The sequence below is a fragment of the Armigeres subalbatus genome, chromosome 1, assembly GCF_024139115.2.
Source record: "Armigeres subalbatus isolate Guangzhou_Male chromosome 1, GZ_Asu_2, whole genome shotgun sequence".
Classification (NCBI taxonomy): Eukaryota; Metazoa; Arthropoda; class Insecta; order Diptera; family Culicidae; genus Armigeres; species Armigeres subalbatus.
This window is the reverse complement of record NC_085139.1, coordinates 24,646,050-24,659,046: the sequence shown is the minus strand read 5'-3', so window position 1 is coordinate 24,659,046 and position 12,997 is coordinate 24,646,050. Positions and strand designations below refer to the sequence as shown.

Genomic DNA, 12,997 nt, shown 5'->3' with positions numbered 1-12,997 from the left:
ATACTAATATTGACGTTTCTACAAAATTCAAGGCTCACACATCGATATCGATAAATAATATGATACTTGATTGAAAAAGAAAAAATAATTGATATTTCGGTACTACACGCATTTTGTTCTATTAGATGATACTTATAAAAAATTGGCAAACCGAAACGGTTTCTAAATTTCCAGTGAAAATTGTTTCTGGGTTTTGCTAGTCATGCAGTTATTCTTTGTGAAATTCAAGCACTTCCAAAAACTTTTCTTAAAGAATGACACTTATATCGAGATAAATGTTGTTTTGTATATAGGTCACTTTTAGTATTTAAAGTTCAGCTATTTTTTCCAGTTTTCGTTTTGCAGTCGAGAACGGATTGTTTTTACTGTTTTGGATAGTCTCTTTGTCTTCTTCACTAACACAATTCGATCACTACTTGCTTTCAGAATGTATTTGTAATAATATTAACACACTATATAGATAGCACGCGGAACGTTTTGCGAATTTAGGCGCAAACTAGGACGCCGGCGTCGGCGTCGGCAAATTAAAAAAAAAATATTTTGGAACATGATAGGTAGGTAGCTTTTATTAAGCTTTTACCCTGACCATAAATTCGATCGAAAGTGACAGCCTCATCGTAGTAGCCTTGTACCTATTTTACATTTGAATCATTTTTTTGATAAACTGTATAAGTCTAACACAATTTCGAGAAAACAACAAAAAACTGTTTTGGAACAAATTTCAAAACCTTTCAATTTCTTTGAAACATATCATTAGTTTTTGGCAAAACTCAACACCCTGGGGCACTTCCAGTGCAAAAACTGTAGTCAGTAGGTACTCCATAATTGCTCTTCAAAGTGCGTAGACATATGTAGTTTCTCAAACAAACGAAAAAAATTTCATACATTCCTGAACAATTTTTTTTTCTTTTTTTTGCCAGAATACGTATTTTTGGAAGAGGGCTCAGAATATATAAAAATCTCATTTTGGCCAAAAATGTTACATATGCAGTTTCTCAAACAAACGGTTCATTTGTTTAACAATGCGTTGAAATCACAGCAAATTATTTTGAAAATTCAACGACGTGTAAAATTGCAGCTTATCCCATCAAACGAATTAACATTCGATATTCCATTAAATTTGATTGAATTTTACAAGCAAGCACCGTTTAAATTTATTTCAATTTATAAAAAATAGTGAAATCGTTTGAATATTACGTTTATTTGACTGCTCCAAATATGTGCATGAAAATACATTTAAAATCACAACATATTTTTATCTGTGATATTTTTCATGTCTGCCTACATGACTTCAAATTGCTGTCGAGCTTAGCTCTGCTTAGCTTTGACTGACTGTACTATGGTTGCTACTCCGTTGCAGACTACTACTAGGGTAAATGATCCAATAGTGGAGAAACTTAGCATGTTCACACTATTAACTTTCCTAGAATTAAACGAAATTTCATTTCGCTTACCTTGGATATATATTTGAAAGCGTTCCCCATCTATTTTATTGGAAAAATGTTTCCGTCGCACATATTCCATGTATTCCGTCCTAAAAAATTATTATTTATTTATTTATTCAGACTAAGGCCGAAGTGGCCTGTGCGGTATATAAGAGTCTTCTCCATTCGGCTCGGTCCATGGCTACACGTCGCCAACCACGCAGTCTACGGAGGGTCCGCAAGTCATCTTCCACCTGATCGATCCACCTTGCCCGCTGCGCACCTCGCCTTCTTGTGCCCGTCGGATCGTTGTCGAGAACCATTTTCACCGGGTTACTGTCCGACATTCTGGCTACGTGCCCGGCCCATCGTAGTCGTCCGATTTTCGCGGTGTGAACGATGGATGGTTCTCCCAACAGCTGATGCAATTCGTGGTTCATTCGCCTCCTCCACGTACCGTCCGCCATCTGCACCCCACCATAGATGGTACGCAGCACTTTCCTTTCGAAAACTCCCAGTGCGCGTTGGTCCTCCACGAGCATCGTCCAGGTCTCGTGTCCGTAGAGGACTACCGGTCTAATTAGCGTTTTGTAGATAGTCAGTTTGGTACGGCGGCGAACTCTATTCGATCGGAGCGTCTTGCGGAGTCCAAAGTACGTACGATTTCCAGCCACTATGCGTCTCCGAATTTCTCTGCTGGTGTCATTTTCGGCAGTCACCAGTGTGCCCAAGTACACAAATTCTTCTACCACCTCGATTTCGTCACCACCGATGCAAACTCGCGGTGGGTGGCTCACATTGTCTTCTCTTGAACCTCTTCCTATCATGTACTTCGTCTTCGACGTGTTGATGACTAGTCCGATCCGCTTAGCTTCCCTCTTCAGTCTGATGTAGGCTTCCTCCATCTTCTCAAAGTTACGTGCCATAATATCTATGTCGTCGGCGAAACCAAATAGCTGGACGGACTTATTGAAAATTGTACCACTCGTGTTAATCCCTGCTCTTCGTATTACCCCTTCCAAAGCGATGTTGAATAGCAAACACGAAAGACCATCACCTTGCCGTAACCCTCTGCGGGTTTCGAAGGGACTCGAGAATGCCCCTGAAACTCGAACTACGCACATCACCCGATCCATCGTCGCTTTGATAAACCGTGTCAGTTTATCCGGAAAACCGTGTTCGTGCATTAGCTGCCATAGCTGGTCCCGATCGATTGTATCATATGCGGCTTTGAAGTCGATGAATAGATGATGTGTGGGCACGTTGTATTCGCGGCATTTCTGCAGTACTTGGCGAATGGCGAACACCTGGTCCGTGGTGGAGCGTTCGCCCATAAAACCCGCCTGGTACTGCCCCACGAACTCCCTTGCAGTTGGTGCTAGTCGACGGCATAATATTTGGGAGAGTACCTTGTAGGCGGCGTTCAGCAATGTGATTGCGCGGTAGTTGCTACAATCCAGCTTATCGCCCTTTTGTAGATGGGACACGACACCTTCCATCCACTCCTGCGGCAAAACTTCCTCCTCCCAAATCTTGGTAATGACCCAGTGCAGCGCTCTAGCCAGTGCCTCACCACCGTGTTTAAATAGCTCTCCTGGTAGTTGGTCAACCCCAGGGCTTTGTTGTTCTTCAGCCGGCCAATCTCCTCCTGGATTTCCTGGAGATCCGGAGCCGGAAGTCGCATGTCCTGCGCGCGTTCTCCCAGGTCCATCACCATACCGCCATCTTCGTATGCCACATCGCCATTCAGGTGTTCTTCGTAGTGCTGCCGCCACCTTTGGATCACCTCACGCTCGTTCGTAAGAAGGTTCCCGTTTATGTCCTTACACACATATCAGGCTGTGGCACGTGGCCCTTACGTGAACGGTTTAACTTCTCATAGAACTTTCGTGTGTTATTAGCGCGGTACAGTTGCTCCGTTTCTTCACGGTCTCGATCTTCCTGCTGGCGCTTTTTCCTCCGGAAAATCGAGTTTTGTCTGTTCCGCGCCTGTTTATATCGTGCTTCGTTCGCCCTCGTGCGGTGTTGCAGCAATCTCGCCCATGCTGCATTCTTCTCTTCCACTAACTGCGCACATTCGCCGTCATACCAGTCGTTTCTCTGATCCGAGGGCACCGTGCCAAGTGCAGCGGTTGCGGTGCTACCAATGGCGGATCGAATATCTCTCCAGCCATCTTCAAGAGACGCTGCGCCTAGCTGCTCTTCCGTTGGAAGTGCCACTTCCAGCTGCTGCGCGTATTCTTGGGCTAGTCTACCGTCTTGTAGCCGCCCAATGTTAAGCCGCGGCGTCCGACTTCGACGCGTGTTGTACACCGTCGAGAGTTTTGAGCGCAGGCATACTGCAACGAGGTAGTGGTCGGATTCAATATTCGCACTGCGGTAAGTGCGGACGTTCGTGATGTCGGAGAAGAATTTACCGTCGATTAGCACTATGAAGCCGGTTCCCAGCTCGTTGGTGGTGCCACAGCTTTGGTAGAAGGTAGCCGCTCGATGCCCGCTTTTCCACACTTTCTGTCCTGTCCAGCAAATCTCCTGCAGCGCCACGACGTCGAAGTTGCGGGGATGTAATTCATCGTAGATCATCCTGTCGCAACCTGCGAAACCTAGCGACTTGCAATTCCATGTTCCAAGCTTCCAATCGTGATCCTGTATTCGTCGCCTAGGTCTTTGCCGATTATATCGAGTCGCATTATCTCTTATATTGTTCGTAATGATTGGTTTTCTAGGCGGCTTATTGGGCCTGCGCAAACCTCCTGTCTCGTCGGAGGGCCGTCGTGTCAGGGCTGTTTAGCGTCCCACCTAACACCAGGACTTGGGCTTGTGCGCTTTGAGCGGCACACGGTCGCTTTGGTGGGGCCTACTTGCGGATACATGCAGCTTTTTATAGAGGTTTAACAGGGCCCACTGTCAAACCCCACCACATCCTAGGCAAGCCCCACAACTCGCAGATGGCCTGGGGAGGGATCGTCAAGCCCTTGGACATAGTCCCTGCTGCCCCCGCCCCCGTCCTAAAAAAATAACTCCAATTATTGGTACACTGTTCCAATAGCTGCGGTATTTTTTTTATTTGTGTTCCTATAGTTGCGAATCCCATTGTTTTCTTACGGGACTCGCAACTATAGGAACACTACCGCAACTATTGGTGCATAGGCGAAAATTTAGTAAGGTATTTTATAGATATTTACCAGTTTTTGAAGATAATCAATACTGTTTCACTTGCTTCGGATATTGACATATCGTTCACGACTATCGTTCGCTCTACTATGGTTGCAGACTGACCATTTTCCACTCCATGACTTCAAATTGTTGTCGAGGCCATAGACTCAATTTTCGTTGGGATAAATGAATCTATGACAAAGGGTCAAAAGACAGAAAGTCAAAATACAAAAGGTCGAAAGGACAAAAGGTCGAAAAAATAAAACGTCGAAAGAAACAGTAGGTCAAAAGGCACAGTAGGTCAAAAAGGATAAAAGGTCGAAAAGGAAAAAAAGATGAAACTGACAAAACGTCGAAAAGGACAAAGGGTCGAAAAGAACGAAAGGTCGATAAAAAAGAAAGGAACACCGTCTTCGACCGGATGTCGTACAGACTGAACACCTAACTCCTTCGCATGAGACAACGGACAGGATACATATCACCCAGTGGGCTAGTGGAGAATTTTTAGATCACGAAATGTTTTCCCCTTACTGGGGTGGGAATCGATCACACACTCCATAGCACATGCGTTTCGACGATTGACGTCGCCAACCCCACGGCCACGAAGTCCACAAAGAATAAAGTTGGGTGTATTCCAAAGGATTTTTTTTTCTTTTATTGAGATGAAACGGCTGGTTCACCTCGGGAAGGAATTTGTGAAATGCATTTAACTTCAAGCAGAAATAACACACTCATCTCATAATTAAAGTTGAAGAATGAGCAATTTTCAAAGAAGGAGTAATTACTATAAAATTATTATGAATATCTAGACAGTTCTGTTAGAGATAGAAAAGATGGTCGATTAAGGAAATGAATAAAACTTGAATTGCGCAAGACAGCTGTCCTATACAATTGGATAAAAAATTACGCTTTTATTTTTCACCATTTTTAACAATCATACCCCTCAATAGTTTCATTGCAATCGTGACGTCATGGTTGTGGAGACTCGTTCATCTCCGCTCAACTATATTTCTCCTAACTATAGTCAGAACTATTTACCTTGGGTTAGGGAGAAAAGGTCAAAAGGACAAAAGGTCAAAAGGACAAAAGGTCAAAAGGACAAAAGGTCGAAAGACAAAACGTCGAAAGACGAAACGTCGAAGGGACAAATGGTCGAAAAAAGACAAAAAGTCGAAAGGGACAAAAGTTCGACAGGACAAAACGTCGGAAGAACAAAACGTCGAACGGGACAAAAGGTCAAAAGACACAAAAGATCAATAAGTTCAAAAAGTTAAATGGAAAAAGGTGGAAAAAGACAAGAGACTGAAACGGAGATAATAAATCTTGCACCAGAGTTGCCCCACACAATTGACAAAAACTCTGCTCTTATTTTTCACATATTTTAACCATCAAATAAAACTCATTCGGTGAATACAACTAATAGATGGATGTTTGAGTTTTCTAAATGTCACTTAGTTTTCTCAAAATGGCGCAAACCGCACATCAAATACACCGGCGTGTATTAAACACCGGTGTATTTTCAATGTGCGCTCCAGCGTGACTACGGTGGCGCGCACTTTTTAACAGATCGAAGAGACATTTGAAAAACTTAGTTATCCATCTATTATTTGCACTCATTAAGTGAATTTTATTTAATTGTTAAAAATTGTGAAAAATAAAAGAGCGGAGATTTTGCCATCTGTTTAGGGCAACTCTGGTGCGAGAATGATTCTCTCCGTTGCAGTTTCTTGTCTTTTTCGATTTTTTGTCCCATTTGACTATTTGATCTTATTGATCTTTTGTGTCTTTTGAAACCTTCTATCCCGTTCGATGTTTTGTCCTTCCGATATTTGGTCCCGTTCTACGTTTTGTTCTTTCGACCTTTAGCCTTTTTTCGATCATTTGTTCCTTCGACGCGACGTTTTGTCTTTCGACCTTTTGTCCCTAACCCAGGGTTACTAGTTCTGGCTAGAGTTTGGAGAAATATAGTTGAGCGGAGATAAACTAGTCTTCAAACAAGCATGACGTCACGATTTCAATTAAACTATTGAGGGGTGTGATGTTTTACGCGCCTGGTACACGGTAAAAAAACGGACCAAGCCATGGTTTCGCTCATTCATAGATTCCACTATCTATAGTTCTGACATTTTTTCCTAACAAAATTATAACAGTTAGAAAAAAACTGTTCATCTCAGAAATACAACATGATATAAATTTGTTATTCTCTTTTGTTTGGTTTAAGCTTAAACTGACTGTACTTGGGATTTAACACCTGTTCTTGAAGTACACAATTCAAATAGGGACGAACCTGGGTTTGAACCCATGACCTCCTGTGTCTATAAGGCAGAAACGGTAGTCACTACACTACCGAGCTCTTTTCGAAAACTTGAAAATTGAAACAAGGATACGAGAGAAAAATCGTAGGAATATGTAAATATGAAGTAGTTTATGATAATTGTAGCACATTCGGACATGTGGTAGCAAGCCTATGAGAAAAAGAAGTCTGGTGGCTTCTAGGAGTTTTCTAATCTGTAGGAATCACAAATATACCTATGTATGCATGCAATTTTAGAAGCTACAAAGAAATAAATCTAAAAGTCAGAGTAACATAATTCATGAGATTTCGGAAAATCACTTAAAATCACGTACTGAACACCTTGAAAGATTCTTGGACGATCATAAGCATTCCTGGTAGATCGTAGCGATGTTTCTGAAGCTTTCCGAAGAAACGAATTGCTTAAAGTTAGTGAATAAAACCATTTAGTCATAGGGAGTATCATAACTTATCTAAGGATGTCCGAAAAAATCTCTTGAAATTCAAAATGATCTGCGGAAAGTTTATGAAATTTCTTAAAAGTATTCTATACATTTGATACGTGATACATTGATACTTCAGTAATAGCAAAGATTTTTAAGTACAAGATAGTCCACTCCTAATTGTCTCATACAAGACGTTTCGGCGAGCAACTTTTCTGTAGTGCAGCGCCAACTGTTGATTAGAAGTCCAATTGTTTTAGTAAAATCGATCAAAATATCGTTAAGTTTTCACTGTCCTATGATAAATAACAAAATCAACATGTTGACAGAACTGACTGCCCTTTAGCTAATCAAATTTGTTAGATACCGTCAAGTGGGGGGAAGATGATCATTTTTAAGACAAAACATGCAATAACAATGTGTGTTTACATTTTAAATCGAAACAAATATTTTCAAAACATGTACTGCTATACGTTGCAATAATCAACAACTTTAGTTTTCTGAAATACGTTCGCATTTATTAAAATACATTAAATTATCACACGTTTTTTGAGTAATCTGGTTTGGGGTGAAGTTGATCAAGACAGCTCTACTAAAATCATTATGACCTAGTAGTCTAAATACACTAGGTTATCTGTATGAATGTTGAATTTACTACGTAAAGAAGTCTACGAAGTCAATATTTGAAACGAAAATAGCGTCATTTATGACTATCTCTCTCTTTCTTCCACAAAATACATTTTCATGATTATAATCGAAAAACTCGGATTTCTACCTAGCGGTAGCATTACTTGAACGGAGAATATTGTTGACTACCGTTTCATAAAAAAATTTGGCACTTTTGACTGACGCCTCAAATGATCATCTTCACCTCAATGATCAGCTTCCCCCCAGTTGACGGTAATTATATTTACATTCAAAGTTCGTTTACTCTCAGCTGAGGATGGACTGAGGATTCTTCAAATCTGGGAGGTAAAATGAAGAAAGGTTTTGTTCCAGATGCTGATCGGAAGCACAGCCTCAGAATCGTGGTACAAATATCACTTAAGACAGGTATCATTACAGATTCCAAGACCTTAGGCGCAATCGGACTGTTTTGGTTCCCGGACAAGGATCGACTCTGAAGACCCCAGAGGAACTGATGGGGAGGCGGCCCCACATCCCGTTTAATGTCGTACCCCTTGAAAGTGTGCGACTTTTGCCACATTTATCTCTGGCTTCCAAATCCCAAAAGGTGATATGCGTTTATAATAAATTGTTGAAATAAACGGATAAATAAACATATAATCTTTTTCTGTGCTTGTAATATTTCAAATGTCTTGTGTTGCGCCGATTATTTTTCGAGTTATTTGTTCGCCAGAAGCAAGAAAGAGCCTTTGAGTAGTCACTCCATGAGCTAGCCAAATTTTCAATTACATGTTCTGTAGGACTCAATTTCTGTTCATGAACATGATTAGGCTTTACGGTGAAGACGGCCGGATGTTAATGAATCCGTCTTGTTTGTTGGAGTACACGCTATGGCTCGAGGTTATTGAATAGTGAAATATGACAATAAAAAAAAGAACAGTTACAAATCACGAAAGTAAATATGAAAAACTTTAGGCATTCGAGAAGTCAGCATTTGAGGTTTTAAGAAACTAGCCAACAGAAGCACTAGTTGTTCATACTTTTTGAATTGATGCATGTGCTCTTGGTGAAAACTAGGTATTTCTATCGGACTGTTTGGTTACAAACAAAAAGCGACAAGAATGGGAATTTACCAGAGAGGTAGCATTTTGATGTAATTCCAATAAATGGAAAATATATGACGTTTAGCATTTCAAATTATTTTGGTTGTTTTGGAAGCAACGGTGAGCCTCAACGCGTCGATATAAAGGCAACGATGCGCTGCCACACGTTACTGTGATAAAATAGTTCGACCGCCATCCGTTGGAGCGCTTTAGTCGTGTTCGCCTGTTTTTCGCAAGAGCGGGCTATATTGTTAATATATAATATTTGGTAATAGGTAGAACATGCACAGCTTCGCCTTCATTCCTTATGTAAGGGACTGTCCATATACCACGTGGACATGTTTGATCAGTTTCATACCCCCTCCCCCTGTGTGGACTATTGCTCATATAAAATTTCGAAAATTTCTATGAACCATGGACATTTACCATACAACCCACCCCCCCCACCTCCCAAAATTGACCACGTGTTTTATGGATCGCCCCTAAGTAAATTCAAGTTTTAACGTTCCAAAATATTATTTTGGTCTAGAAAATGTATTTTCGACGTGTGAGAGGACAACACATACGTGGTAATATGTTTTTCGCCAACTTTGTCATTTCTCTTTTTGATTATTTTTTGTCCTACCCACGTCTCTGGATATTGCCGTGCCTCTGGTAAAATCCATCAAGAATTTATCAAGAAAAACCTCAATGAATTATTCAAACCAGAAGTTGCTCGCGAATTTCTTCATATCCAAGAAATTCTCCAGGAACTATGCTATGCTATGCTACCCAAGAAATTCTCCAGTAACTGCTTTGTGAAATCTCCCAGGAGCTTTTTCCGATATACTATAAGAAAAAATCTTTCAGGAATTGTATTTGAATGAAATTTTTCCCGAAATAGTTTATTTGGGAATTTTCAGAAGAATACCTTGAAAATTCTAGTAAAATTTTGAAATGAGTTTCCGGAGGAGATTTTGAAGAAATAGGGATTTCTTGGAGGAAACGTAAACAAACACCCTTCGAAACTGTGGGCCACAACCCAACAACTGTATCTTTCACATTACCGCTAGGGTACCTTAATAAGGGTAGCATTAGGTTTACCGTGGAATACTGGTAGAGCACCCGTTTAATATACTGGGAGGTATGGGTTCGATATCTACCGGTAGGCAACAGATTTTTCATCGCATAATTTCTTCATAAATATTCTTCTCCTCAAAATGTTTCCGGTCTTCAGTATTGTTTTCCACATAGTAAAAATTCGATATCCTAAGCTTGCTTCCAGCAGGAATTCCCAGGAAATTTTCCGGAGAAATTTCTTTGAGAGAAATGCCAGGAGAATTTCTTAAATATTTTTAGGGGAGGGTACTGTTGATTCTGATTGAAGAATTTCCAGAAGAATTCCTAAAAGAATTTCGCTGAAAATAGCTGGTAGAATCTCCCGGTTACTTTCTGAAGGAATGCGCGTTAGATTTTCTAAAAATAAAATAGAGTAAGGTGGTTGAATCGGATCGAAACCGGTAATACTGGTATTACCGGCCAACTTGTGGTACCGGAAATACAGGTATTAGAGACGGGAAATACAGGTATTTTTGGTATTTCAAATTTGGCGGTCAGTAAAATCTCGAATAGTTTTCACCCACACATATCACAACTAAATTGCCTGTAATCGCATATTTGTTCCATTTAAATTAGAAATTTAGCATACTAAATTAATGATTTTGTGTGTATTACTTCTACGTGAAGTTAAACGATTTACAATGATATGGAAATGCTAATATCATCTTCCAAACTTAGACGTACATGTTCATGATGGGCCCTCCTTAGCCATGCGGTAAGACGCGCGGTTACAAAGCAAGACCATGCTGAGGGTGGCTGGGTTCGATTCCCGGTGCCGGTCTAGGCAATTTTCGGATTGGAAATTGTCTCGACCTTCCTGGACATAAAAGTATCATCGTGTTAGCCTCATGATATGCGAATGCAAAAATGGTAACTTGGCTTAGAAACCTCGCAGTTAATAACTGTGGAAGTGCTTAATGAACACTAAGCTGCGAGGCGGCTCTGTCCCAGTGTGGGGATATAATGCCAATAAGAAGAAGAAGAAGACATGTTCATGATAGAATTATAGGCGAAAGTATAGAATTGATAGTTCCGTTAGGATACGGCAGGCATGAAGAATGTTTTTATAGAAGTCGATTTGAAAGCGAGCGGAGGGCAATATTTGTGATGGCACATATCACACGACCTTCCTTCTGCCAAGCTCCCGTATGAAGGGGGAGGGAAGAATATCAGTGTGGAAGCTGATATATCTCCACTGGCAAAAGGAAGGTGGTTTAACTTGCTCATATGCCATCGCGTGCGGAAGGATTTTCTATCGACGAGTACTGTCTCCAAATTTCTAATATGACATCAGCATTTAGTCGAATAGGATTTGTATTGCACAGTTCGGCACCAACATTTCAAAAGGACGAAACTGCTTTTGTAAACAAGAGCTTCTCACGTCTCTGGTGGGCTTATTTGTGCTCACCCACGCAATCCAGCACCATTAAATGAAAGAAGAGGATTCGATGCTTCCATCAATGGTGTTGGATTGCGTGGGTGGGCTCAGATTAGCCCACCAGCGACGTGAGAAGCTTTTGTTTACAAAAGCAGTTACGCCCTTTTGAAATGTTGGTGCCGAGTTCTGTTTTCTCATTGCGTCCGTCTCGTCGCAACCAACTTAGCTGCCTCGGTGAGAACAAAGCAGAGAAAGGCACTGCTGCTGTACCGTCGGCACAGTTGTTATTGCTGTTCTGCACTCTATATTAAGCTCAAGATTTTTTTATGTACAGGTTATCCGACTTCGTCAGTAGATGCGCGGGGGGGAAACATAAATTTTCAGTGCAAAACGTAAACAAACGAGCATAAATTCCATACAAAAATGCAAGATGGCTGAGTTGGGGATATTAACAAGTCGGATAACCTGTACATAAAAAAATCTTGATTAAGCCGACGTGGCGCTGCAATTTATGTTGGGACAATTATCAAATCAAGCCACAGAAATTTCTGCCAATTATTCGATGCTTTTAAGGAATGTAACCAAAGGATACGATCAGAATACGCAGTTCTTTTGCTTTTTAGAATAATTCTGCCGTGCAGCAATTTATCAGAAACGATTTCGGCCTTTACTTCAATACATTCAAAGCATCTGATGCAATATCGTTGAAATTGAGAAAACGATCATACCTGACAGCTCAACAAGCAATGATTTTAACATAAGAAGTTTGTCAACAAATATTGTTCTTCATCCAAAAGTTCTAATCAAAAGTTTTATCATAAAAACCGATATTCTACCGGTATTACCGGTATTGACTCCACCAAATACCGAATACTGGTATTTGCCAAAAATGCCCAATACCGAGCACCCTAGTTTAGAGGAATCACATATGAATATAGGAAGTAGTTCAAACTGAATTTCTGGAGAGTTATCTACGACATTTCTGTAAATTTCTCGAATAGATTGAAGAGTTCTTGTCGGAGTTTCTAGAGGAACTCCAGGGAGAATTTCAGGACGAATTGCCAACAAAAATATCAAGGAGTAACTGGTGGAATTCCTGAGAAGTAAAAGTGAACGTTTCTAGCTAAATCTCCGGCGGATTTCTGGGAGAATGCTTGGAAGAATGTCTGGCTAGGAATTCATGAAGAAATTTCATAAGGAAAAACTTCCTGAGGAAAGCCTGGAGGAGCTTCTTTAAGAATTCCTGAAGGATCTTTCGGAAGAAATTCCGGAGGAATTTCGGGATGAATTACAGTAAGGCCGTTTTAAGTGTCTCGTACTTGACTCGTCTTCCGAGTCTTATGACAAGGGCACAACTTTATTGTACGAGGAAGGCAAAAATATTTCCCAACTCAGAAGCTCAGTGGTGTGAAATTACCAAGCGAAGTCAATATACCAATCGACTCAGCTCGACAAACTGAGCAAATGTCTGTCTG

The 12,997-nt window shown here is 40.8% G+C and overlaps 1 protein-coding gene across 4 annotated transcripts in view; it reads right to left on the bottom strand.

The window, feature by feature from the left end:
- LOC134222808 (papilin) overlaps positions 1–12,997 on the bottom strand; it is a 386,402-nt gene that overhangs the window by 261,534 nt on the left and 111,871 nt on the right. The window lies entirely within an intron of this gene.